Genomic DNA, 25737 nt, shown 5'->3' with positions numbered 1-25737 from the left:
GGAATGTACCTTTATCTTTGTGTCTTTCAGAGTATTTTATTAAATTTTGTTTTTGTATTTGAAGATTATGGTTCAGTGTTTTATGTATGATTGCTACTTTACTTTTGAGCCTTCTGTCCTGAAGGCTTTCTAAATTTAGTGATTTTACTAAAGGTGTTACTCAAGTCAAATGTGAATATTCGAGTTTTATACTTTAACACATAAACATATTAATTAAAGTCCATTCATTTCATATTTTGATCAAATAAACATTCAAATTCGGTTTTCTAAAGCTAAATTCGTTTACGAAAGCTGCGAAGCCGAGTTGAGATAGGCCTAGATCTATATTCATTCATAAATCGCGTACTAAAAATTATTTCATTTAATTGTTCACTTTATAATCCCATTCATTTAACAAAGCTATCGCTCTTTTCGTTTTTAATAGATAAGAATGTTTCGACTTCGGGTAAGCCTATTTTCGCAAAACTAATTTTATTTTCGTAGCGAAACAGAAATAACGTAAAAGGATCATTAGCACCGTTTAACATACATCTAAATCCAATCCACTAGATTATTCAAAAGCATTTTTTAAATAAATTAGTTCCTGATATCTGTGACTACAGATTTCCTGGCGAACATTCTTTCATTAGACAATACCGTAATGAATCGCGAACTAAAAATTAATTCGTTTAATTGTTTACTTTATAATCCCATCCCTAGATCTAAAACTCTAATTCAACTCTAAGATGATAAAACTTCTCTTTGCACAGATAGTTTTTTGCTTTAACACATAAACATACTAATTATTGTCCATTCATTTCATATCTTAATCAAATTAACATTCAAATTTGTTTTTCTAAAGCATTTTTAATACATTCGTTAATGATTCATTCACTGTTCGCTAAAGCTGCGTAGCCGTGTTGAGATAGGCCTAAATTCATTCATGAAAAAAAGTTCACGCATGCCCAGCACAGAATGAACTCTATAGAAGCCAATTTTAAACTCTAGATTAGTGTAGATTTAGATCTATGTCTACCTTAAGATCTACTTTATACTTTATACACATGAACATACAAAATTTAGCCTATTCATCTCAAATTTTAATCAAATATATGTAGGCCTACAAGCAAATGTTTTAATTTGAAAAAAAATGGATTTAAGCCTATTAGCTATTCTGATTTGATAGCTTCATTCACACTATTTTTACATTGACACATTCGCTTTATTTATTACATTATTATTTCGTTTAATTGTTTACAAAACACTCTCATTGACTATATCGACAGTAATGCGCAAATAAAGACCCGCGGGTTGCGGGTAACATATGTCTAGTCTATATTATAAAGTAGAATGTGTGGTGTATGTATGGATGTATGTTACTTATAGACATCAAAACCGCTTGACCAATCTTGATAAAACTAGGCAGGAATGTTCCTTGGGTACCAACCTAGACCGTAGTGTATGTATTGTAGCCCTAAAACAAACTTAAGACCCTCAAAAAAAATAAAGTTGTCCGACTCTATTACAGCTATAGTATTTTATGGATCTAGGCCATGTCTACAATGTTGACATGAGAAAAGATCGAAAGGATTTAGACCTAGATCTAATTTTAAAAAATACACTTTGCGCAGATAGTTTTTTACTTTGACACATAAAAATACAAAGGAAGGTCCATTGATTTCATTATATAATAAAATTAACCTTCAATTTTGTGTTTCAAAAGCATTTTTTACATAAATTAGTTACTGATATCTGTGACTACAGGTTTCCTGGCGAACTTTTTTGCATTAGACAATACCGTAATGAATCGCGTACTAAAAATTAATTCGTTTAATTGTTTACTTTATGATCCCATCCCTAGATCTAAAACTCTAATTCAACTCTAAGATGATAAAACTTCTCTTCGCACAGATAGTTTTATACTTTAACACATAAACATATTAATTAAAGTCCATTCATTTCATATTTTGATCAAATAAACATTCAAATTTGGTTTTCAAAAGCTACATTCGCTTACAAAATCTGCGAAGCCGAGTTGAGATAGGCCTAGGGCCTAGATCTATATTCATTCATGAATCGCGTACTAAAAATTATTTCGTTTAATTGTTCACTTTATAATCCCATTCATTTAACAAAGCTATCGCTATTTTCGTTTTTAATAGATAAGAATGTATCGACTTCGGGTAAACCCACTTTCGCAAACCTAATTTTATTTTCGTAGCGAAAGAGAAAAAACTTGAAAGGATCATTAGTTAGGTTTAACATACATCTAAATCCAATCCACTAGATTAGTAAACACAAACTTAGACCCGCAGGCCGCGGGTAATGTCTGGCGAACATCCTTTCATTAGACATTACCAAAAGGTTACACATTAAATAACAGTGATTAACACATCTCTCTACTGAGTCTATTCCTAGGCCTAGGCCTTGGACTAAAACTCTTATTGAACTCTAAGATGATAAAACTTCTTTTCGCAAAGATAGTTTTATGCTTTAACACATAAACATACTAATTATTGTCCATTCATTTCATATTTTAATCAAATTAGCATTCAAATTTGTTTTCCTAAAGCATTTTTTAATACATTCGTTCGCTGTTCGCTAAATAAAGCTGCGTAGCCGTGTTGAGATAGGCCTATTATATATTCATTCATGAAAAAAGGTCACGCATGCGCAACACAGAATGAACTCTATAAAAGCCTCTAGATTAGTGTAGATTTAGATCTATGTCTACCTAAAGATCTACTTTATACTTTAACACATGGACATACAAAATTAAGTCTATTCGTCTCAAATTTTAATCAAATATATGTAGGCCTACAAGCAAATGTTTTAATTTGAACAAATGGATTTAAGCCTATTAGCTATTCTGATTTGATAGCTTCATTCACACTATTTTTACATTGACACATTCGCTTTACTTATTACATTATTATTTCGTTTAATTGTTTACAAAACACTCTCAGTGACTATATCGACAGTAATGCGCAAATAAAGACCCGCGGGTCGCGGGTAACATATGTCTAGTATGCTATAAAGTAAATTCTTATATCGAGTCGCCCAACTCCTATTCTACAATGCAAAATGTAATCATTAGCAGAAATTATAAAAAGGAGCGAGGATTAATCGTTTTCATTTTACCGCCCTTCCCCTTTCCAGATAGAGTTTGTGTAATTTCACATGAATTTATCATAACTAATTTAAGAAAGACTTTACTTTGGAAAAGTTATAATTCAAACGAAATTTTTCAAAATAACAGTCACGGTTGAGATGAGTTCAAAAGCCAGATAATCTTTTCCTAATCGACTTTTTCAAACCTTTATCTCATATTTTTCTAGTTAAATAAATTTAGGACTATAACTCACAATTTATACTTGATTTTATTGAATATTATTTATCGAATATTTTTTTTTCGGCGGCGATCCTCAAAGCCTTAATCTAAAGATGTGGGGTATCTTATCTTTTCAATGAACAAATCGGTTGTATTTGCAATCTATTAAGAGACTATAAATTCATATTAGAATATTTTCAAAAGGTCCTTTATAATAGAATGAATAATGAGCTGTAGGTCAGGAGAATGCGTTACTGCAGTGAAGAATGCCAGAAAACGCTTTTAGCGTCGAGGCTTCGCCGCGAACCCCAATAATAAGTAATGAGCTGTAGATGTCAAGAGAATGAGTTTCAGCCATGGAAAATGCAAGAAAACGCTTTTGGCGTCGGACCCCAATGATAAATAATGAGCTGTAGATGTCAGGAGAATGCGTTTCTGCAGTGAAAAATGCAAGAAAACGCTTTTGGGTGTTGGGGCTTCGCCCCGAACCCCACTAAGGAAGCTTACAGCGCTCTCCCAGACCCCCAAGCTTGCAAGAGAAAGGCCTCAACATGACTGTTTTTTTTTCTGTTTTCTTTCGCCGAAGATTGAGAAACACTCTTATTTTATTCTCATATATATATATATATATATATATATATATATATATATATATATATATATATATATATATATATATATACATATACTGTACGCACGTTTATGCATAGGGTTAGGGTTTACTGGGCGTTAGGGGTTAGGGTTTGGAAAAAAATCGCCCCATCCACTCCAAAGTTCTGGATCCGCCAGTGAAAGAAGACAACTACATTGAATAACCAGTGTAAAGAAGACAACCACATTGAGTAACCAGTGTAAAGAAGACAACCACATTGAATTACAAGTGTAAAGAAGACAACCACATTGAATAACCAGTGTAAAGAAGACAACCACATTGAATTACAAGTGTAAAGAAGACAACCACATTGAATAACCAGTGTAAAGAAGACAACCACATTGAATTACAAGTGTAAAGAAGACAACCACATTGAATAACCATTGAAAAAACAAAAGCAAACACAATGAACGGACATTGCACATTAAATTTGTTTTAAGATTTAAAAACCATTTTCAGAAAGAACATGACAGTAAAAGTAAAGTTCCTTTTTCAAACCTTGCGATCTATAGGGTCATATGTTTCTTTGGCCAACGGTTAACAAGCATGGTTTCATGTGGCCAGAACAACGACCAACCGCGTTTACATTCCCCAACTAAACCCATTAGAGTTGGGTGAACTCAGGGGCGCCCTAAAAATCCCGAAATTCAAAATCCCAATCTTGACCGAGATTCGAACCCAGGACACCAGGTTCGGGAGGAAAGCGCTCAACCACTCAGATACAGCGCCCTTGTAATGAAAGTAAGGACACTTTAAAGTCTCATATTCCGATGTTTTATCCAGTAGCTATTTATTGGTAGGCTACCACTTCCCCTATCATTGATTCGCCGCTGAAACATGTCAATTTTTGCCCAAGGCGCCCGACTTCCAACTCAACTGAACCATGAAATACCAAAACATGATTCTGACAAGTACAAACGAAGGAACAAAACCTCCTTGACATGCATCATCCAAACTATGGGACCAATGAATGAAGACACTGAAAAGCGTGATCAACAATTACAAGGTGAGGGAAAAACATATGTGCCGCTTGTATGCGTTATCAGCGGTTCCCAGTGTGTAGCTTATTGTCTCCCTTTTTCAGTAAATTAAATTGGGAATTGAAAAATGCATGTGCTACAGACTTTAAGTTGTTCTCATACAACATATATAATAACAAACACTCAAACGAAACTATTACGTACTAAAATCATTAGACACTTTTCCTGAATGCTATAGTGTCTTTCAAAGTTTAGAATTGTTGGCTTAGACTTCACAGCTAATCGCAAAGATCGTCAACCTGCGTCTCGTAAAAAAAGCGTTGCTTCACCCCTACAATCAAACATTTCCCACGCCAGCGTGAATATTGTCACACGTTCGTTCAACTTGAATGAATCCTAATTCAATCTCTGAATAGTCTCAACGTAAGTCTCTCGGGAAGGAAACAATTCCTAAGATAATTGGTCCCTTTATATTCGTATTTGTTTCGTTTGGATTAAAATACACAACAACTGACAAGAGTTAGCTTTTTGAAAATGTAGATTGTTCGCGATGAACTAGGTAATGTCAAGGACGTTTGACTGTTACCAACCATGGAACTAGTTCCATGTACCAACTAAGAAAGAAAAAAAAATGAACTGTAGTAATTTGAACAAGGCGTGGCAGTTCATCTTGGTAAACAATCTCCGTTTTTTTACCGATTTTGAGTGGCACATTTAAAAAAAAAAATAAGTTTGAAGTCCTAGAGTGAAATTCTACTACATTCTCTGTAATGAAATTAGTTTGTGATATAATGGGAAGATCTTATGTCCTCTGATTCTGCCGAGCTAAACAATGCAGACATATTCTCATTGACTTAATGGACATCATTCACCAAACGTAAGCAAACAACATTAAGCCACGTGGTGCTCTATCTCTTCTATATAATTTACGATCTCATGTTTAGTTCATGATGGTTGTCACGTGACAGTTTTTTTCGTTGTTTTATCAATAAGATCACGTGACTAAATGTTGTTTGTTTACGATTGGTGAATGAGGTCCATTCAAGAACAAAGCTTATCAACACTTTCTGTTCTAGACCGGATACACCAAAAAGGTTGATATTTAAACTTGTCTGATATGTAGGAAGATTTTAAATAGACTTCATTCCACATGTCGGGAATACATTTTTACAAAGTACTGTAATATGTTAGAATAGGACGCTTTAATGCTGCCGTTTTGGTAGCTACTGCTTTGTTCACGCCGTTATGAAGATCCGAGTCGTTTTAGCCAAACTTTTCGTACATTCTCTTTGGCCAATCATTCTGATTATCCATTCATCCATCCCATCCCAGTGGCGCTGCAACCCATGGAGGGCTCTGGCCTGCTTCAACACATCCCTCCATTCAGATCTCTCCTGGACTTTACGTCTCCACGGCCTGACACCTAGCTGTTGCAGATCTGCCTCCACATCATCAATCCATTGCATTCGGGGTCTGCCTTCGGGTCGCCTGCCGTTTGGTTTTTGCCTGTACACAATTTTCGCTCCTCTGTTATCTGACATTCTCTCTCAGTCTCATCTCTAAGCTCTCTTGCAGTCCGATCTCTAAGCTGTCTTGCAGTCTGAGCTCTAAGCTCTCTTCCAGTCTTAGCTATAAACACTCTTGCAGTCTTAACCCTAAGACTTCTTGCAATCTTAGCTCTAAGCTCTCTTGCAGTCTGACCTCTAAGCTCTCTTACAGTCTTAGCTCTAAGCTCTCTTGCTGTCTGAGCTCTAAGCTTTCTTGCAGTCTGAGCTCTAAGCTCTCTTGCAGTCTGAGCTCTAAGCTCTCTTGCTGTCTGAGCTCTAAGCTTTCTTGCAGTCTGAGCTCTAAGCTCTCTTGCAGTCTGAGCTCTAAGCTGCGTTTTAAGAGGCAGTATTATCTGAATTTAATTGAGGCATTCTAAGATGATATGATTTGCCGTTTTGTAAAGATGAAAGTTGTGGAAATGATCGACACACAAGAACAGATCTGTTCAAGTGACAGAATAAATTGCGATATTAAAAATAGACATCTGAACCACCAAGAAGGACAGAAAGAAGGACAAAGCCTCCCATTGGAGGACCAAAAAAGAAAGACACAGTCAACATTAAAACTAGGCTAATGCTTACATGAAACTTATCAGTCAATCATATTTTATACAACTATCATGCTATATAAAGTATCGTTTTTCTCAGGGGAATCAATGTATTGAAATCATTCGCGCTAACAGAGGCGTGGAACTCCATGCACGGCATATAGATTATAATCTTATAATCGCCATGCCTTCCTTTGATTCACTGGAGAGTCTATTTTCTCTATTTGTATGATGTAAGGGGATAGCAGTTACATATTATAATCCATGGCTTGGTATTGTAAGAAACTCTCTGATGACCCACATTCCAGTGTTACGGAAGAGAACATATATCCTCCTGAGGAAATGAAACGCTTTAATTCTTTAAAAAGAAATCACAAAAATAGTGAGCAACCTATATTATTGTGTGGTGTATTGTAATTTCAATAATAGATTTATAGCATAAAAGTATTTAATATTAAACTTGAACCATGTTTACCGAAGGCCTACCATAACAGCTTGCCTCACCTTATATAGCTTTAAAATAAAAATCATTTAGAATAGAAAACGCATGTAACGTAATAATGTTTGTTTCTAATTAACAAACTCTGTCTCAAAGCCTGGATGTTCTTGAAACCAATGCGTAAATAAACATTCTGTTTGCAAATCTTCTGAAACCTTGGAGAAAACATTTACATAAAAAAACAACTTTGAAAGTTCATTGTACCAGTTGTTTTTTTAAATAAACAAACACATGTTCTGCTGTCAACTTCAAACTACTTTTGAATTTTAAAAATATAAAGGACTAGTCGACCCTTGGCGTACTATACGCCGCTATTTTGCAGGGCCGACCATAGGCCACTGCAACCTACGCGACCGTAGTGGGCCCCGCACTTTCATAAAACCCACGATAATTCTAGGTGTAAATTATTAAATTAAACCATTTTATAACTTATAACAGATTTTCCGTAGCCTCCTGATTTACCAGGAGCTCCTGAAAATCTCCTGAAATTGCGAAATATACGAAAAAGTCCTGGAAATATCTGGAAATTATTAAAATCTTTTGAAAACTCATAAAATCTCCTGAAATATATATACCAAAATTGTCATTTTGGCGTGTCATTAAATATGGAAAACGCCAATCCAACGCGCGATTAAAAAAACAACAAAAAACGGCATTATGCAATACCCGTAATTATGAAATCTGGTGAAAGAAGCTTCTCGCGACTCAAACTAATGAAGAATTACTTGAGATTGAGACATTTGGTAATTCTTGCTATTGAGCGTGATCTATGTAGGAAACATAATTTTTATGATATAATGTATGACTTCGCTACACGCAAGGCTCGTAAAGTAAGTAATTCTGTACGTAGTAAAGAATGAATAAAATGCAAATAAGAATTTATTTTCTAATACAAACTCCTAATTTTCACTTATCATCCGTATCCAAACTTGGCACCGCGAAATCAGTTGCACAATGGTTTAGTCCGGCCCTGCTCTTTTTCTCGCCGCTTAAGTTAAGTGGATAACTATAGTCTGACTTGCAGAAATAAAAGAGTGATCTTTCCATTACTTCTTGGTCACAATGGTTAAGTCCGGCCTTGCTATTTAGTGACGGGTGAATACAGAATAGATTACTTGTTCTCCCCCCCCCCCTTTTTCTTTCGCCGCTAATGTTACATGTGGTAACTCTAGTCCGACTTACAGAAATAAAAGAGTGATCTTTCCTTTACTTCTTCTTGTCCAAACTGTTGAGCTATGAAAAGAATTATATATAGAGATATAGAAGATAGATTGAATTTAATTGATAGATACAATAAGAAAAACACAAGTCAACAACAGAGTCAACGCCAGATATTCTTACATGTTAAGACAATGTCTGCCCCCCCCGCCCCCCATACAAAAGGAGGAAATGTCACCATTTTTGTCGTCACCCTTGCTGATTCAGTTAACTCTACTAGCTGGCTAGCTCTTCGCTATAAACAAGAAAGTGGGTAATTATTAGTGTGAATGTTTCCACAAAATGTACAATAAAACCATCATTAAATAATCTGAAAGGAATGTCTTTAGTTCAGAACTAGCGCTAAAATAGATAAACATTTGAAGCGTTTCTTTTTCTAGTTTTCTTTAGCTTTTGACATTTCAAAATTGCACAATGACATTCAGAAAAAAATATGGGGGTTGAATAAACTAGGGCGATGCATCTAGTCTGGTATACAGTGTATACTGGGTATATATTTGGATAAGCTTCATAAGGGAACCGGTAGACAAGGCAGAAGACTGTTATGTCGATACTTCACCAGTTCTGAACAATTATTTGTGAAAGACTGGATTGGGGGGGGGGAGTTATTGGGGATTGAAGGGAAACGTTCCAAGCTATTAAAGAGATTAACAAATCGGAAATGAATATAAAAAGAGTAAAGTTTACGCAATATCAAAACGAGTTCAAGTCAAAGATCAAAGGCAGACGTCCTTTATTGACTCTTATTTAATTATAATGCAATTACAACATCAGAAGACTATGAATTTCAAAGGAACGCTGGAATAAAAAAAAGGCGATGAAGAGGCTATATAGAGATGACAACTTTGGTGAGATATCAAGAGGCTATATAGAGATGACAACTTTGGTGAGATATCAAGAGGCTATATAGAGATGACAACTTTGGTGAGATATCAAGAGGCTATATAGAGATGACAACTTTGGTGAGATATCAAGAGGCTATATAGAGATGACAACTTTGGTGAGATATCAAGAGGCTATATAGAGATGACAACTTTGGTGAGATATCAAGAGGCCATATAGAGATGACAACTTTGGTGAGATATCAAGAGGATATATAGAGATGACAACTTTGGTGAGATATGAAGAGGCCATATAGAGATGACAACTTTGGTGAGATATCAAGAGGCTATATAGAGATGACAACTTTGGTGAGATATCAAGAGGCTATATAGAGATGACAACTTTGGTGAGATATGAAGAGGCCATATAGAGATGACAACTTTGGTGAGATATCAAGAGGCTATATAGAGATGACAACTTTGGTGAGATATGAAGAGGCCATATAGAGATGACAACTTTGGTGAGATATCAAGAGGCTATATAGAGATGAGAGATATCTGTAGTAGATTACATGATGATGTTGAAATACAAGAATATTGTCTCCGAGATACTTGTTAACATCGAAGTCAACCAGCAAGAGCAAATGTTTTGTTCATTTTCAAAATGAAAAAAAAAATCATCTTCAATTCTATTAAGTGATAATAAAAATGATAAAACACATTAGCTATACTATATTATTATCTGAGAACGCACGGATTCGAATGACTTCTATTGCTACGTAATCATATCTGGTCCCCGCTTACTTAAGCCTGTAGATTATTTTAAGAAAAGCTTCACACTCATGACGATAAAACCTCCACCCTAAGCGACCACTACGAATTAAAAGCAACAATACATTTAAAGCACTCAATGAAAAACAAAGAGCCTGATTATAGAAAAGTAATAAACATAACTCTTTTAACGCCTTTTATTTTCTTAAAATGTCAATCATGTCACAGAAATACAAAAATACAGGGTGGCCAAGACAAAAGAGGCCTGGTCTTATTACACGAGTAGTACGGCTGTTATTTAAAAATTGTACAAACGAATTATTATTAATAACCATAAAGTAAAAATTTCATAGTTCTCGAGCGCTCAGTTCAAATATCACGTGTAGCATGTCTTCGGGCTTCCTCTATATGTAATCATGTCAGGTCTCTTTTATCTGTAATCATGTCAGGTCTCTTTTATCTGTAATCATATTAGGTCTCTTTTATCTGTAATCATACAAGGCCTCTTTTATCTGTAATCATGTCAGGTCTCTTTTATCTGAAATCATGTCAGGCCTCTTTTATCTGTAATCATACAAGGCCTCTTTTATCTGTAATCATGTCAGGCCTTTTTTATCTGTAATCATGTCAGGCCTCTTTTATCTGTAATCATGTCAGGCCTCGTTTATCTGTAATCATACTAGGCCTCTTTTATCTGTAATCATGTCAGGCCTCTTTTATCTGTAATCATACCAGGTCTCTTTTATCTGTAATCATACCAGGTCTCTTTTATCTGTAATCATACCAGGTCTCTTTTATCTGTAATCATATTAGGCCTCTTTTATCTGTAATCATGTCAGGCCTCTTTTATCTGTAATCATACAAGGCCTCTTTTATCTGTAATCATGTCAGGCCTCTTTTATCTGTAATCATGTCAGGTCTCTTTTATCTGAAATCATGTCAGGTCTCTTTTATCTGTAATCATACAAGGCCTCTTTTATCTGTAATCATGTCAGGCCTCTTTTATCTGTAATCATGTCAGGCCTCTTTTATCTGTAATCATGTCAGGTCTCTTTTATCTGTAATCATACAAGGCCTCTTTTATCTGTAATCATGTCAGGCCTCTTTTATCTGTAATCATGTCAGGCCTCTTTTATCTGTAATCATGTCAGGTCTCTTTTATCTGTAATCATGTCAGGTCTCTTTTATCTGTAATCATGTCAGGTCTCTTTTATCTGAAATCATGTCAGGCCTCTTTTATCTGTAATCATACAAGGCCTCTTTTATCTGTAATCATGTCAGGCCTCTTTTATCTGTAATCATGTCAGGCCTCTTTTATCTGTAATCATGTCAGGCCTCTTTTATCTGTAATCATGTCAGGTCTCTTTTATCTGTAATCATGTCAGGTCTCTTTTATCTGTAATCATGTCAGGTCTCTTTTATCTGTAATCATACAAGGCCTCTTTTATCTGTAATCATATTAGGCCTCTTTTATCTGTAATCATGTCAGGCCTCTTTTATCTGTAATCATATTAGGCCTCTTTTATCTGTAATCATGTCAGGCCTCTTTTATCTGTAATCATACAAGGCCTCTTTTATCTGTAATCATGTCAGGCCTCTTTTATCTGTAATCATGTCAGGTCTCTTTTATCTGTAATCATACAAGGCCTCTTTTATCTGTAATCATGTCAGGCCTCTTTTATCTGTAATCATGTCAGGCCTCTTTTATCTGTAATCATGTCAGGTCTCTTTTATCTGTAATCATGTCAGGTCTCTTTTATCTGTAATCATGTCAGGTCTCTTTTATCTGAAATCATGTCAGGCCTCTTTTATCTGTAATCATACAAGGCCTCTTTTATCTGTAATCATGTCAGGCCTCTTTTATCTGTAATCATGTCAGGCCTCTTTTATCTGTAATCATGTCAGGCCTCGTTTATCTGTAATCATACTAGGCCTCTTTTATCTGTAATCATGTCAGGCCTCTTTTATCTGTAATCATACCAGATCTTTTTTATCTGTAATCATACCAGGTCTCTTTTATCTGTAATCATACCAGGTCTCTTTTATCTGTAATCATATTAGGCCTCTTTTATCTGTAATCATGTCAGGCCTCTTTTATCTGTAATCATACAAGGCCTCTTTTATCTGTAATCATGTCAGGCCTCTTTTATCTGTAATCATGTCAGGTCTCTTTTATCTGAAATCATGTCAGGTCTCTTTTATCTGTAATCATACAAGGCCTCTTTTATCTGTAATCATGTCAGGCCTCTTTTATCTGTAATCATGTCAGGCCTCTTTTATCTGTAATCATGTCAGGTCTCTTTTATCTGTAATCATGTCAGGTCTCTTTTATCTGTAATCATGTCAGGTCTCTTTTATCTGAAATCATGTCAGGCCTCTTTTATCTGTAATCATACAAGGCCTCTTTTATCTGTAATCATGTCAGGCCTCTTTTATCTGTAATCATGTCAGGCCTCTTTTATCTGTAATCATGTGGGGCTCTTTTATCTGTAATCATACTAGGCCTCTTTTATCTGTAATCATGTCAGGCCTCTTTTATCTGTAATCATACCAGGTCTCTTTTATCTGTAATTATACCAGGTCTCTTTTATCTGTAGTAATACCAGGCCTCTTTAATCATACTAGGTCTCTTTTTCTCTTGGCCTTCTTATAATATTACAGTCATGCTACAAAATTCTCAACATAAATAATCGACAATGTAGTTTGTATTGTCTTATGTTTGAGATCTTATTTTTCAAACATGATGCTATTCTTATGTATAATTAGACTTAGAACGGGCTCGGAGAGAAACAGAGCTACAACACAAAGCCTTATACCCCGGGGGGGGGGGGGGGGCACCACCCTAACTAGAAGTATAACTATGTATTGGCGAGTTGTGAAGCATGCCTGTTGGAATAATGTAACCGTCCTAAAAAAAGCGCTAGTATTGATTATTTATGTCCTACTTTTTGTGTATATATGTATTTATACAATTTAATTATATTTAATTGAATGTATTTTTAATTTAAATCAAATTAATACTGCACATTTACAGCAGAACTCTATGATTATTATTAGTATCAATTAAAGCGGAATACTTACTTTTGGAATAAAAAATTCAATCAAATCACAAACGAAACAATACAATAGCGGAATTCTCTACACCTGGAACTTGAATAGACTACTACGTGCCCAAATGTAGAGGTCGTTCGAAGTAGGTCATAGGACAGATATCTCTGTGACTTCGCTAGACAGAAACGTATCATATAGTTCAAAGTTCGATCAAAGACACACACCCCCCACCCACACACTCTCACACACACACACACACACACACTTACACATATGAACATTTTAAGTCTAAAAAAAAACTTTACGTAGAGACAAATATTGTATACAGGTTATCAGTGTGTTGTATTAGTTGACAAGTAGAAAGCTTGTAACCAAGAAGTTATACGATACTACTGCAGTCCAGGTTGTCAATTCCATCCTTGTATTTTATCGAATGAACACGCTTGACACCATTCTTGAGCAGTGGTCAAAGATGGTCAAACCATGATTATAGTTGTCTTTGACCAGTTCGTACATCTGACCAGTCGATTTCCCTTTCCGAATGTAAAATGTTTGACTATGTCATGAGCTGTTCACTTGATAATTCGAATGTCCAGCTCTCAGGACAGGGTTTAAGTAGGTGGAGCCCCGGGGCTGAATAATTTTGTGAAGGCTCATACACTTTTTCTAAAGCTTACTTATTAAAGAAGAAAAATGCTTTAAAAAAACAAAGCTTATATTAAGCGTACATGTATCAATTAGTTTGGATCAGTTATGTAATTAAATGTGTAATAGATCTAGACTGGTGTGGCCACACCAGATTCTGCCCCGTCTCAAGATTAAGCCAAAACCAGTGACTCATTTGGGCGCATCCATTGCCTTTCGAGACAAAAGGAGCCATATATATAGATCTAGACTATTCTAGACTAACAATAAAAAAGCATTTACAAAAAAAAGGTCGGGGGGGGGGAGACCTGAATTCGAACTCATGACTGAGTGCCAACACGGTAACAACTTTGCTAGTAGAGTGCTGCCTGGTCGTGCGGTTTGCGCGCTGGACTGTCGTTCGGATTTATCGACGGTCGAGGGTTCAAACCCTGCCCGCTCCCATCCCCCGTCGTCCTGCGGGAGGTTTGGATTAGGAAGTAAACTCTTCAACTCTGAAGGAACATCCGAAGCCTGTAAAACATTTTACAAACATGCTTAGAGGGCTTATGAACATGGAAGATTGTATAGCTATCTATTGTTTCTATAGTCTCGACCTATTTTACATGTTAACTAATTGTTTCTTATGTTGTCAGGTAAAAGAAATAATTGTGCAAAATTTCTAGTTTTATCCGAGACTGGGTGTGGGAGAAATCACGTGTCAAACCTTTTTACCACACAGACAGAGAGTGGGTTGATAGAAACAGTGTAATAAAAATACTAAAACATGCCGTATTATAAAAGATAGTACTTGAAAATTCAATTTAATTTTCCTTCAATTAAAAAAAAATACAATTATTTAATATGCATATTTTAGTAACAAAAATTTTTTTAACGTTCACGCAATGTAGTAAATCCGGAGTATACTAGGAGAATACGAACACACTATTAGCGAACACTTTGAAACCACGACTATGTTACCAACTGTAAGATTTAAAGTATCATTGGTAAAGTTGCAAACGTACAATACACGACATGTAGAAATATGGATTTGTTTTCTCTATTGTGGGAACCCCTGGAGTCCGCTGGGCTGTAGACACGCCTGTCCTCCTTGCTATAAAGAGGGTTAAATTCCATACCAGGCTGTGATTATATTAATTGAGATTTATTGAGGAAATTTCTTAATCCACTCAGTTTAACATTAATCAGATCTAATTTCCATTGAACATTTTCATACATAGATACCAATCCATAAATTGCAAGCTTTTTATTGTATCCGGTGTAGAGGGAAGCATTGGTTAGCCCTGGAGAATACTATTTCTAAGCGCCTTCGCTAGAAGCACAAAATAAATTATTATAATTTATTTGGCAACAGGGATTTTTAGGTTATATCAAATCTCCACCACATTTCTTCATATCGTTTTGTCTTCTTTATCTCTCTTACTGAATTTTATTGCTTAATTAAAGGTAACGGAGTATTATAAAATCGAAGTGCAAACAAAGAGTAGAGTCTTGCGATTTACTTTTAGTGTGAAAAGCACCAATAAAGACAAAAATTATAGAAACTCTCTAAACAATGGTTAATGCACTGACCTATATAAATAGTATATCTAGACTGGAAAACGGAAACAAATTCTTATCCGCGATGGATCAACTCACAGACCTATATATATTAATATATGTATTAATCACAGAACTATATGTTCACGCAAATTCATGAAATAAAGTAATTTCCTGTTAGTTTCCATTAAGATAACACTCCGAAATCCTAGATCGAAATAATTCACGTCTATTGATTTTAGTCATCTTATGTACACTTCAATAAATTGATTTTGTTTTTATGTATCTAACAATGGCAAAATAATAATTATGAGACGAGAGTACTCTTATTTCGTTGTTCAATCATGGTTTAAATTACTAGATCAAGATCTAAATATTAAATTATATGTTACATAGGTTTGGGTTGAAAAAGACTATTACATATTATTACCCTACAAACAACGCCTTGTTTCAACTTTAAAAAAAAAAAAAATTAAAATATTTTTTGTAGTGTAGATGTAGATCTCCATTTCCAGTCTACATATAATATATATAGGTCTCTGGGTTAATGTTTTCTGTCGTGTGAACTTTGATAACATTATTTGTAGGCTAATACATAATAAACATTCTTGCTTATGGAATAAAACATACCTAAAGCTAATTATACTCTTTCTGTGCTTTTTGTTTACTAGATCTACCGATTAAACATCCGACCTCATTATTTCCCTTTTAGGCAGGATTAGTTCCCTTAGCTGAGCCAACCACGTGATATTGACATCCCGGACAAAATATCTGGTCAAGACCAGACTATGTCTATTTCAAGAGCGCAGACAAGTTGAACTCAATGAAACTCGCTTATAGCTAGATCTCCATCTCGTTGTTTTTGGCAGTGTGTCTCAAGCTTCTAGAAATACAAAATGGACAAGTACATTTGTAAACCCTAGTCCAGTGTAATCTCAATTTATATGTCTGCCGAAGCCCTCCCACAATATTGTAACCACGACTGCAGTCAACGCATCTGGTCCCTTCATATTGTACATAAACAATTTTACCTATCTTCTTCTTATGTATAAACAGGGCCGGCCTTAGGCATAGGGTCCCAAATCGGTGGGGGCCTCGCACAGGACTCTAAAAACTATTTTTAGAGAAGAAATAGCGAAACTTGTCCTCAAAGGTATTGTTGGAGTACCCTAGGTTTTGAATAAAATTGCGAATTTGTTTTTTTTTGCTGTATAATTTTTACTTTTTAATTTTATTTAGGGATACCAAATTCACTTCACCTAGGGCTCAGATTATCTAAGGCCGGCCCTGATATAAAGTAAAGACTACATAGCTATTATTATCCAGTACATTTTGAACAAGAGATCAACAGGACTAGAATGTTAAAACAAAAACCACATCCGTGAAACTTGTTGACATACTTTGTCTCGAGACATTGTATTAGTCGCAGAGCAGGATTAGATCTTGTTGATCATTGCGTCCTTTAATGACATCCACTCATCTCAAGACTAGGGTTAAGAACAAAATATCTAGGATATTTACAAAATCGGACATAACACCTCAGCGTTTATAGAAGAGTGGCAGATGTTTGTGACAATAGAAGTCAAGTACCTTTGTTCATTTTACAAAGTTCAACAACAAATCTAACAAGTTCAGATCTAACAAGTTCAAATCTAACAAGTTGAAATCTAACAAGTTCAGATGTAATAAGTGCAAATCTAACAAGTTCAGATCTAACAAGTTCAGATGTAACAAGTTCAGATGTAACAAGTGCAAATCTAACAAGTTCAAATCTAACAAGTTCAGATGTAACAAGTTCAAATGTAACAAGTTCAAATGTAACAAGTGCAAATCTAACAAGTTCAGATGTAACAAGTTCAAATGTAATAAGTGCAAATCTAACAAGTTCAAATCTAACAAGTTCAGATGTAACAAGTTCAGATGTAATAAGTGCAAATCTAACAAGTTCAGATGTAACAAGTTCAAATGTAATAAGTGCAAATCTAACAAGCTCAAATGTAACAAGTGCAAATCTAACAAGTTCAAATGTAACAAGTTCAAATGTAACAAGTTCAAATGTAACAAGTGCAAATCTAACTTCAGATGTAACAAGTTCAAATGTAACAAGTTCTTCAAATGTAACAAGTGCAAATCTAACTTCAGATGTAACAAGTTCAAATGTAACAAGTTCAAATGTAACAAGTTCAAATGTAACAAGTTCAAATGTAACAAGTACAAATCTAACAAGTTCAGATGTAACAAGTTCAAATGTAATAAGTGCAAATCTAACAAGTTCAAATGTAACAAGTGCAAATGTAACAAGTGCAAATCTAACAAGTTCAGATGTAACAAGTTCAAATGTAATAAGTGCAAATCTAACAAGTTCAAATCTAACAAGTTCAAATGTAACAAGTGCAAATCTAACAAGTTCAGATGTAACAAGATCAAATGTAACATGTTCAAATGTAACAAGTTCAAATGTAACAAGTACAAATGTAACAAGTGCAAATCTAACAAGTTCAAATCTAACAAGTTCAAATCTAATAAGTTCAGATGTAACAAGTTCAGATGTAACAAGTGCAAATCTAACAAGTTCAAATCTAACAAGTTCAGATGTAACAAGATCAAATGTAACATGTTCAGATGTAACAAGTTCAAATTTAACAAGTTCAAATCTAACAAGTTCAAATCTAACAAGTTCAAATGTAACAAGTTCAGATGTAACAAGTGCAAATCTAACAAGTTCAGATGTAACAAGTTCAAATCTAACAAATTCAAATGTAACAAGTTCAAATCTAACAAGTTCAAATCTAACAAGTTCAAATGTAACAAGTACAAATGTAACAAGTGCAAATCTAACAAGTTCAAATCTAACAAGTTCAGATGTAACAAGATCAAATGTAACAAGTTCAGATGTAACAAGTTCAAATGTAACAAGTTCAAATGTAACAAGTTCAAATCTAACAAGTTCAAATGTAACAAGTTCAGATGTAACAAGTGCAAATCTAACAAGTTCAGATGTAACAAGTTCAAATCTAACAAATTCAAATGTAACAAGTTCAAATCTAACAAGTTCAAATCTAACAAGTTCAAATGTAACAAGTACAAATGTAACAAGTGCAAATCTAACAAGTTCAAATCTAACAAGTTCAGATGTAACAAGATCAAATGTAACAAGTTCAGATGTAACAAGTTCAAATGTAACAAGTTCAAATGTAACAAGTTCAAATGTAACAAGTTCAAATGTAACAAGTTCAGATGTAACAAGTGCAAATCTAACAAGTTCAGATGTAACAAGTTCAAATCTAACAAATTCAAATGTAACAAGTTCAAATGTAACAAGTGCAAATGTAACAAGTTCAGATGTAACAAGTTCAGATGTAACAAGTGCAAATGTAACAAGTTCAAATGTAACAAGTTCAGATGTAACAAGTGCAAATCTAACAAGTTCAAATCTAACAAGTTCAAATGTAACAAGTTCAGATGTAACAAGTTCAGATGTAACAAGTTCAGATCTAGCAAGTTCAAATCTAACAAGTTCAGATCTAGCAAGCTCGGATCTAGCAAGTTCAAATCTAACAAGTTCAGATCTAACATGTTCAGATCTAACATGTTCAGATCTAACAAGTTCAGATCTAACATGTTCAGATCTAACAAGTTCAGATCTAACATGTTCAGATCTAACGTGTTATAGTGTCCGCTATTTAACAGGGCAGTGTAGAGCTGAGTTTAATACTTAATCCGCACACTAGAAAAAAACTCGATGAGACTTTTCATTCTCAGCTGAAAGGTTCCGTCACAAGACCTTCTATTTAGGCTGTATCAGGCGTTCCAGGTCTAGGTGTGAATGTGCTACGTGACTAGTCTCGGCTACAACATTATGTCAATACAGAGACTTTCTTGTGTACAGCGGGCAATCCCACCGCTAGTAACGAAATAGATTTAGCATACTGAGTATTATAGTGAGTTATTCCTTTAAGTATACAAAAGAAAGATTTCAACTACATAGCATAAACAAAAATGTAATGTGCCGAGTGCCGAGTGTAAACAATGTCAATGACTTACTTTAAATGTTACAAAGGTCTTAGTCTACACAGTAGCAGTAGCGTAGGCCAACTCAAGGGCCATCTCCCGATTTAAAAAAAATGCTAATTGAGCCATTCATTGTGAAACAAATCATTTACCAAAAAACATTCCAATTCTGTTATTATCTTTTATGCCATAATGATAATTTAATAAAGATAAATACACAATGGGTGCTAAGTAAAATTACTAAAATTTCAATACATTAGAAAAAAAAACGAATCATTTTATTAATTCATTGGCCACTTTCGACCGACCGGTTGGCATTGCACCACTTGGCTTCTTGTTTGCTTCGCCTTATTGATTCAGCCGGTAGAGATTTAGTAGCCGCCCTAATCTAACATAGAAAGTAGAAAGTAGGTGTGTGTTTGTATGTATGTATGTATATATGTATGTATATATGTATGTATTGTCAGGTGTGTTTTGTCCTCGCGCTCATCTAGGGTATGATGTACTCCGCCGGGCTCCCCACCTGAACAGTGTTTATTAAATTTATGCCGGGGTTATAATTTAGCCTTGGCTCGTCTGCCTGGGCACCCCTAACAGTCTAGTAATCAATTTATGCAATAAATATCTAGGAACGAATAAACCAAATATTAACGTATACTAGTGAATAACAATATTGCATATAACAACAAAGGTTTAATGAGTTAATGATATATATGATATTATGAGGCATACATTATGAATAAATATCAATGGCAATTACAGATTACATTCAAAGGGCTATAGCACACCTTAATCTCAGTGCCATAGTCAATCAGGCCTCACAACGCCAACCCAACGCCACGGGCAATAGTCAACTACCAAGCCTACAACTCAGACTTGACTCCAGCAGAGTCCCAAGCCTGCGTCCCTAGATAAGAAAAATACACACTCCTTTGATACCGCCATTTTCACGATTATTAAAGAACCGATTGTAAAGCTACGACATGTAGAAGATAGTAAAATAAACTAACTTACCCAATACTGGGGAATAACACCACACGGATAACTCAATCTCAAGGCAGACCAAGAGAACACAAAGAGACTCATCTCAAGGCACAACAAAAGAACAATGACACCAATATAGCGCATCCTTAGAAACAGAACTAATAAGACCTTATGGTGCTCAAACGAAAATACCCTACCAGATGCGCACGACATGTATCTTGATAAAACTTGGCATAAATGTCCCTTAGATCATGTCGCAGTGTATGTTTAATGTCCCACCCACAACCGGATGGCTCTAAAAATAAAAAATAAAAAAAAAACTAAATATATATTTATTAAAGGACGAAACTTTTTAACAAAGCGTGTTAACCCGGTTTCACAGTATTTTATACTTGATATCAATACTGCGGCTAAACTGGAAAACCTATTTTCACACTCTACTTTCATTTTAGTAGCAAAATAAAAAAAAAATAATAAGGTAGAATTCGCCATGTTTGACATAGACCTAAATTCAGTCCACTAGATCAGTAATACCCAGACTAAGGCCCGCAGGCCGCGGGTCATATCCGGCTAGTAAAAAAACAAATTGTATCATTATTATTTTTGGTTATATGATATTGAATGAATAAAAAATAAAGTAGGCTCTACATTAGATGTAAAAATATACTCTTATATGCTTTCAAAGTTAAGATTTCTCGTTTAAATATAGGCTACATGCTTGACACCAATTGAGTACTTCTAGATTTTGAAACGGATCTTTGATATACAAGTTAATTTGTTTTTATTGCAATACCTCTATTCAATTCAGAACTTCGTGGAACCTGCATGGAACCTGGACACGATGTCTGATCTCAAAAACTTCTCTAACGATTAGGCTATCCTAGAAATGAACAGTTGATGTATATCGCTGAGAAAAGAATTACCAGCTTGTTGGCCACATGGAAAACTCTAGTTTGACCGTTATAATTTTTCAAAGTAAAAAATAAATAAATGTAAATTTGGCTTAAGAAGTAGACTTAGATCTAGAGCCAACATAGGTTTTGAAAGGACTACCGCGTTCTTCAAAGAAATACAGCATTCGGGGATTTCCGAATGTACGGCATTATTGATTCTAGAGTTTATGAAATTAATGCTCAGGATAATTTTGCGTATAGTCTTCTAAGATTTAAAGGCCTATCATTGGAATTATTCAATAATTAAAAAAACAAAAACATGGCGTAGTCAGTCATAATGTACCGATAATATGCGATAACTGAGTAAATTTAAAGTTTCTTTAAGTTTATTGAAAGATAAAAAAAATTAGCAAACAAAAAAAAAAAAGATACGCACGCACATACATTATTGTTAGGAAGCTTAATTCAACCTAAACTTACCTTTAAAAGTTTATAGTCAAATCATTAAAGAACTAAACAGCTGGCGTACTCCAGGAAGTAAACAATAAGACAAAAATATCATCCACTATCCTGTGCAATACATTTCACACACACGCACACACATTTCAACCATGTGACATGTACAACTATTTAATCCACAATGTTTGTCCTCAAATACCAGGCCTTAAACTATCTTTATCTCAAGCAATCCTTAAACGTGTATAATTCAGCCTTCTCCTAACAGTGCACTTCAGATGAGTGTGATCAGCTATGTAAACAGGCACATAAAACTACAGCCTTCGGGCCTTCACAATCTTAAGCCGCCTAGACTAGAAGAATACAATTTACTCCATTCAAGTTCACTGGCCTTGGTTTCTGGGTTTAATATTTCTTAACCTAGATATAAATACAAACAAAAGCACTGTTTTCCCAAAATAGTATTTTTCTAATGAATCAAAGGTGTCCATCCTTTTGACACAAATCCTCGGGTTCAACTCATGTCACACGGTGGCCCCACTGACCAGCGCCTGAGAAATCAATGGACATAATCTCTTCTATATCTGTCCCACATCGTTTCCGGGGGCTCAGGAAGATGTAATGCTTATCGATGGTGTCGAGAGGCCAGGAACTCTCAGAGCCCAGGGGAAATGTGCACGTGAGTGTTATAGCCGCTCACTGCGACACGTGCAGACTCTGGAGCATTGCATTGGTCTAGCATCGATTGTTACAAGTAAAACTTGAATAGATAGATAGCTAGGTATATAGACAGACAGACAGATAGATAGATAGATAGATAGATAGATAGATAGATAGATAGATAGATAGATAGATAGATAGATAGATAGATAGATAGATAGATAGATAGATAGATAGACAGGTAGATAGATAGATAGATAGATAGATAGATAGACAGACAGACAGACAGACAGACAGACAGATAGATAGATAGATAGATAGATAGATAGATAGATAGATAGATATATAGATAGATAGATAGATAGATAGATAGATAGATAGATAGATAGATGATAGACAGACAGACAAACAGGTAGATAGATAGATAGATAGATAGATAGATAGATAGATAGATAGATAGATAGATAGATAGATAGATAGATAGATAGATAGATAGATAGATAGATAGATAGATAGATGGATAGATAGATAGATAGATAAATAGATAGGCTTATGTTGATGCATAGATAGATAGATAGATAGATAAATATATAGATAGATAGATAGATAGATAGATACTAATAGATATAGGCCTAGGTTGATGCATAGATAGATAGATAGATAGATAGCAGAATTAAATAAATAGATTTGAGTAGAATAGAACATAGGCTATAGTAAATAGGGCATTATCTCTCTGTCTATTTAATATTTGAGAGGAATTTCGAAGATATTTATCTTGAACAGACTTTATGTCTTCTGGTAATTATGCACGTGGTTGTTGTATATTATTTAAGAGTTTTATAAATTAATGTTTAGGAAAAAGATGTGCTGATATGAACAATATTAACACATTTTTGGTGGGTAACTTTTTTTTCTGGTTCCAATTTGTTATTTGTGTATATTTCTTCACATATAATTTGTCAGAGTGCATGTGAGGGACTATCCTTAGATCATTGTGATTATCTAATGTGTTTTCACATCTGTATAAAAGCGGGCGTGTGTGTAGAACAATTTTAAAACTAAACCTAGGTCTACAAGTAGTCCTTAATTCTAGAGCAAAAACTAAACCTAGGTCTACAAGTAGTCCTTAATTCTAGAGCAAAAACTAAACCTAGGTCTACAAGTAGTCCTTAATTCTAGAGCAAAAACTAAACCTAGGTCTACAAGTAGTCCTTAATTCTAGAGCAAAAACTAAACCTAGGTCTACAAGTAGTCCTTAATTCTAGAGCAAAAACTAAACCTAGGTCTACAAGTAGTCCTTAATTCTAGAGCAAAAACTAAACCTAGGTCTACAAGTAGTCCTTAATTCTAGAGCAAAAACTAAATTGTCACAGTGAAGGGCGGGGCCTATTCAAAGTACGAGTGTGTGAACGTATTGTTGCTGTTGTTGTTTTGAGGGTGGGTGTATAGTACGCCGTGTACAGAGGGGTTGCTCTAAATAAGGTGCCGCTCTAGATTTAGGACCATAACTGACAAAACAAAACAAAAAAGTAAAGAATAGAATGGACCTTTTATTGTACAACTGGCTGTTCCACTGAATCTACAAGGGGCCAAAAGTATTGGGGCAGGGGCGTTTCATTAAAAATAGTTTGGGGGGGGGGTTAAAAGGCAGGTTAGAAGGTAGATCTGAAGACTACAAAGGATGAGCCTAAGAAATGTTTGTGATTACTCCATAATAGGGTTTGCGGGCCATTCGAGTGAAGGATGAAAGAGTTAAACCTAAAGGGGACTTACAGAAATGGAGGGCTAGAAAATCTGTGAAGGCAGGCTTGTAATGCCGCGGTGTAAATAATGTTCTTTTTTTTTTTAATCTAATATTTATTTGTTAATTAGAGCCGAAAAAAATCTCACTGTAAGTTCTATTAAAGAGATTTGTCTTTTTTTAAAACGTATTTTATGTTTTACTTTGAGCTTCCATTCCTTGTACATCCCTTGTAGAACTACATACTAAGCGAACAGTTAACAACACAGGGCCTCTATTCCGTACGGCTGTCTCAACGGAGTGGAATGATTAAAAGTAATTCAGTATAAATAAGATTGTGTTTGTAATCATTGAGACTAGAGACCACAGTCTAACAGTCACGTGAATGACGAAAGTGGTCATCATCAAACCTCAATTGATAGATAGATAGATAGATAGATAGATAGATAGATAGATAGATAGATAGATAGATAGATTGATAGATAGATAGATAGATAGATAGATAGATAGATTGATAGATAGATAGATAGATAGATAGATAGATAGATAGATAGATAGATAGATAGATAGATAGATAGATAGATAGATAGATAGATTGATTGATAGATAGATAGATAGATAGATAGATTAATAGATAGATAGATAGATAAATAGATAGCTACGTAGTTAGACAGATCAAAATTGTACATACTGTAAGAACAGGTAAGAATGGATGTCCATCGTTATCAGGTAATTTATCGCCAGGGCCCATTTCCCCATGGGATAGTTGAAGTAAGGGGATTGTTAAGGGAGGTAATGCTGTATTTACCCATTGTACGAGTAACGCATATCTTGAAAAGTTACCTCCCTCATTATGTTGTTAAAACGAAAATGGCATTTTCGTCTGGAGAGACAATATTTCCCCGTTATTACAATACACTGCGGTAAATAACACTAAACCCCGATTATTAAATCTTGTTTTTAAAATGCGTAAAATTAGTGATGAACATAGTGCATCCTTAAGAAAAAACAAACAAATTAATTTACTCGGTAAACTAAAACGTATAGTATAATAGGCTTAGTAGAAAAGTATATTTAGATTTAGTCTATCTATCATTCCATCTATCTTTCTCCCGGGTTCAAATCCCGATGAAGACTGGGGTTTTTAATTTCAGGTCTTAAGGGCGCATCTGAGTGCACCCAGCTCTAATGGGTACCTGACATTAGTTGTGGAAAAGGTAAAGGCGGTTGGTCGTTGTGCTGACCACAACATTCTCGTTAACCGTGGGCCACAGAAACAGATGACCTTTTCATCATCTATCCTAAAGATCGCAAGGTCTTTAAGGGGAAATTAATTAAAGCCCAAAATACCCACGGGGGTTTCGCATGAAATTTCGTATACATGTCCCAGAGGGATAGACAATCTTCACAA

General features: G+C 34.9%; 1 protein-coding gene across 2 annotated transcripts in view; it reads right to left on the bottom strand.

Annotated features, from left to right (window-relative positions):
• LOC106054046 (globin-like) overlaps positions 1–22346 on the bottom strand; it is a 38658-nt gene extending 16312 nt beyond the window's left edge. The window contains exon 1 of one of the 2 annotated variants that reach the window (XM_056027005.1): positions 21950–22346. The gene's annotated coding sequence lies outside the window, so the exon portion shown is untranslated. Of the gene's footprint in view, positions 1–13427; positions 13588–21949 lie in introns of those variants that run through there. The other variant, XM_056027004.1, reaches the window with a different exon arrangement.
• Positions 22347–25737: the final 3391 nt, after the last annotated feature.

Source organism: Biomphalaria glabrata, chromosome 4, assembly GCF_947242115.1.
Source record: "Biomphalaria glabrata chromosome 4, xgBioGlab47.1, whole genome shotgun sequence".
Taxonomy (NCBI): domain Eukaryota; kingdom Metazoa; phylum Mollusca; class Gastropoda; family Planorbidae; genus Biomphalaria; species Biomphalaria glabrata.
This window is presented reverse-complemented; position numbering and strand designations above follow the sequence as displayed.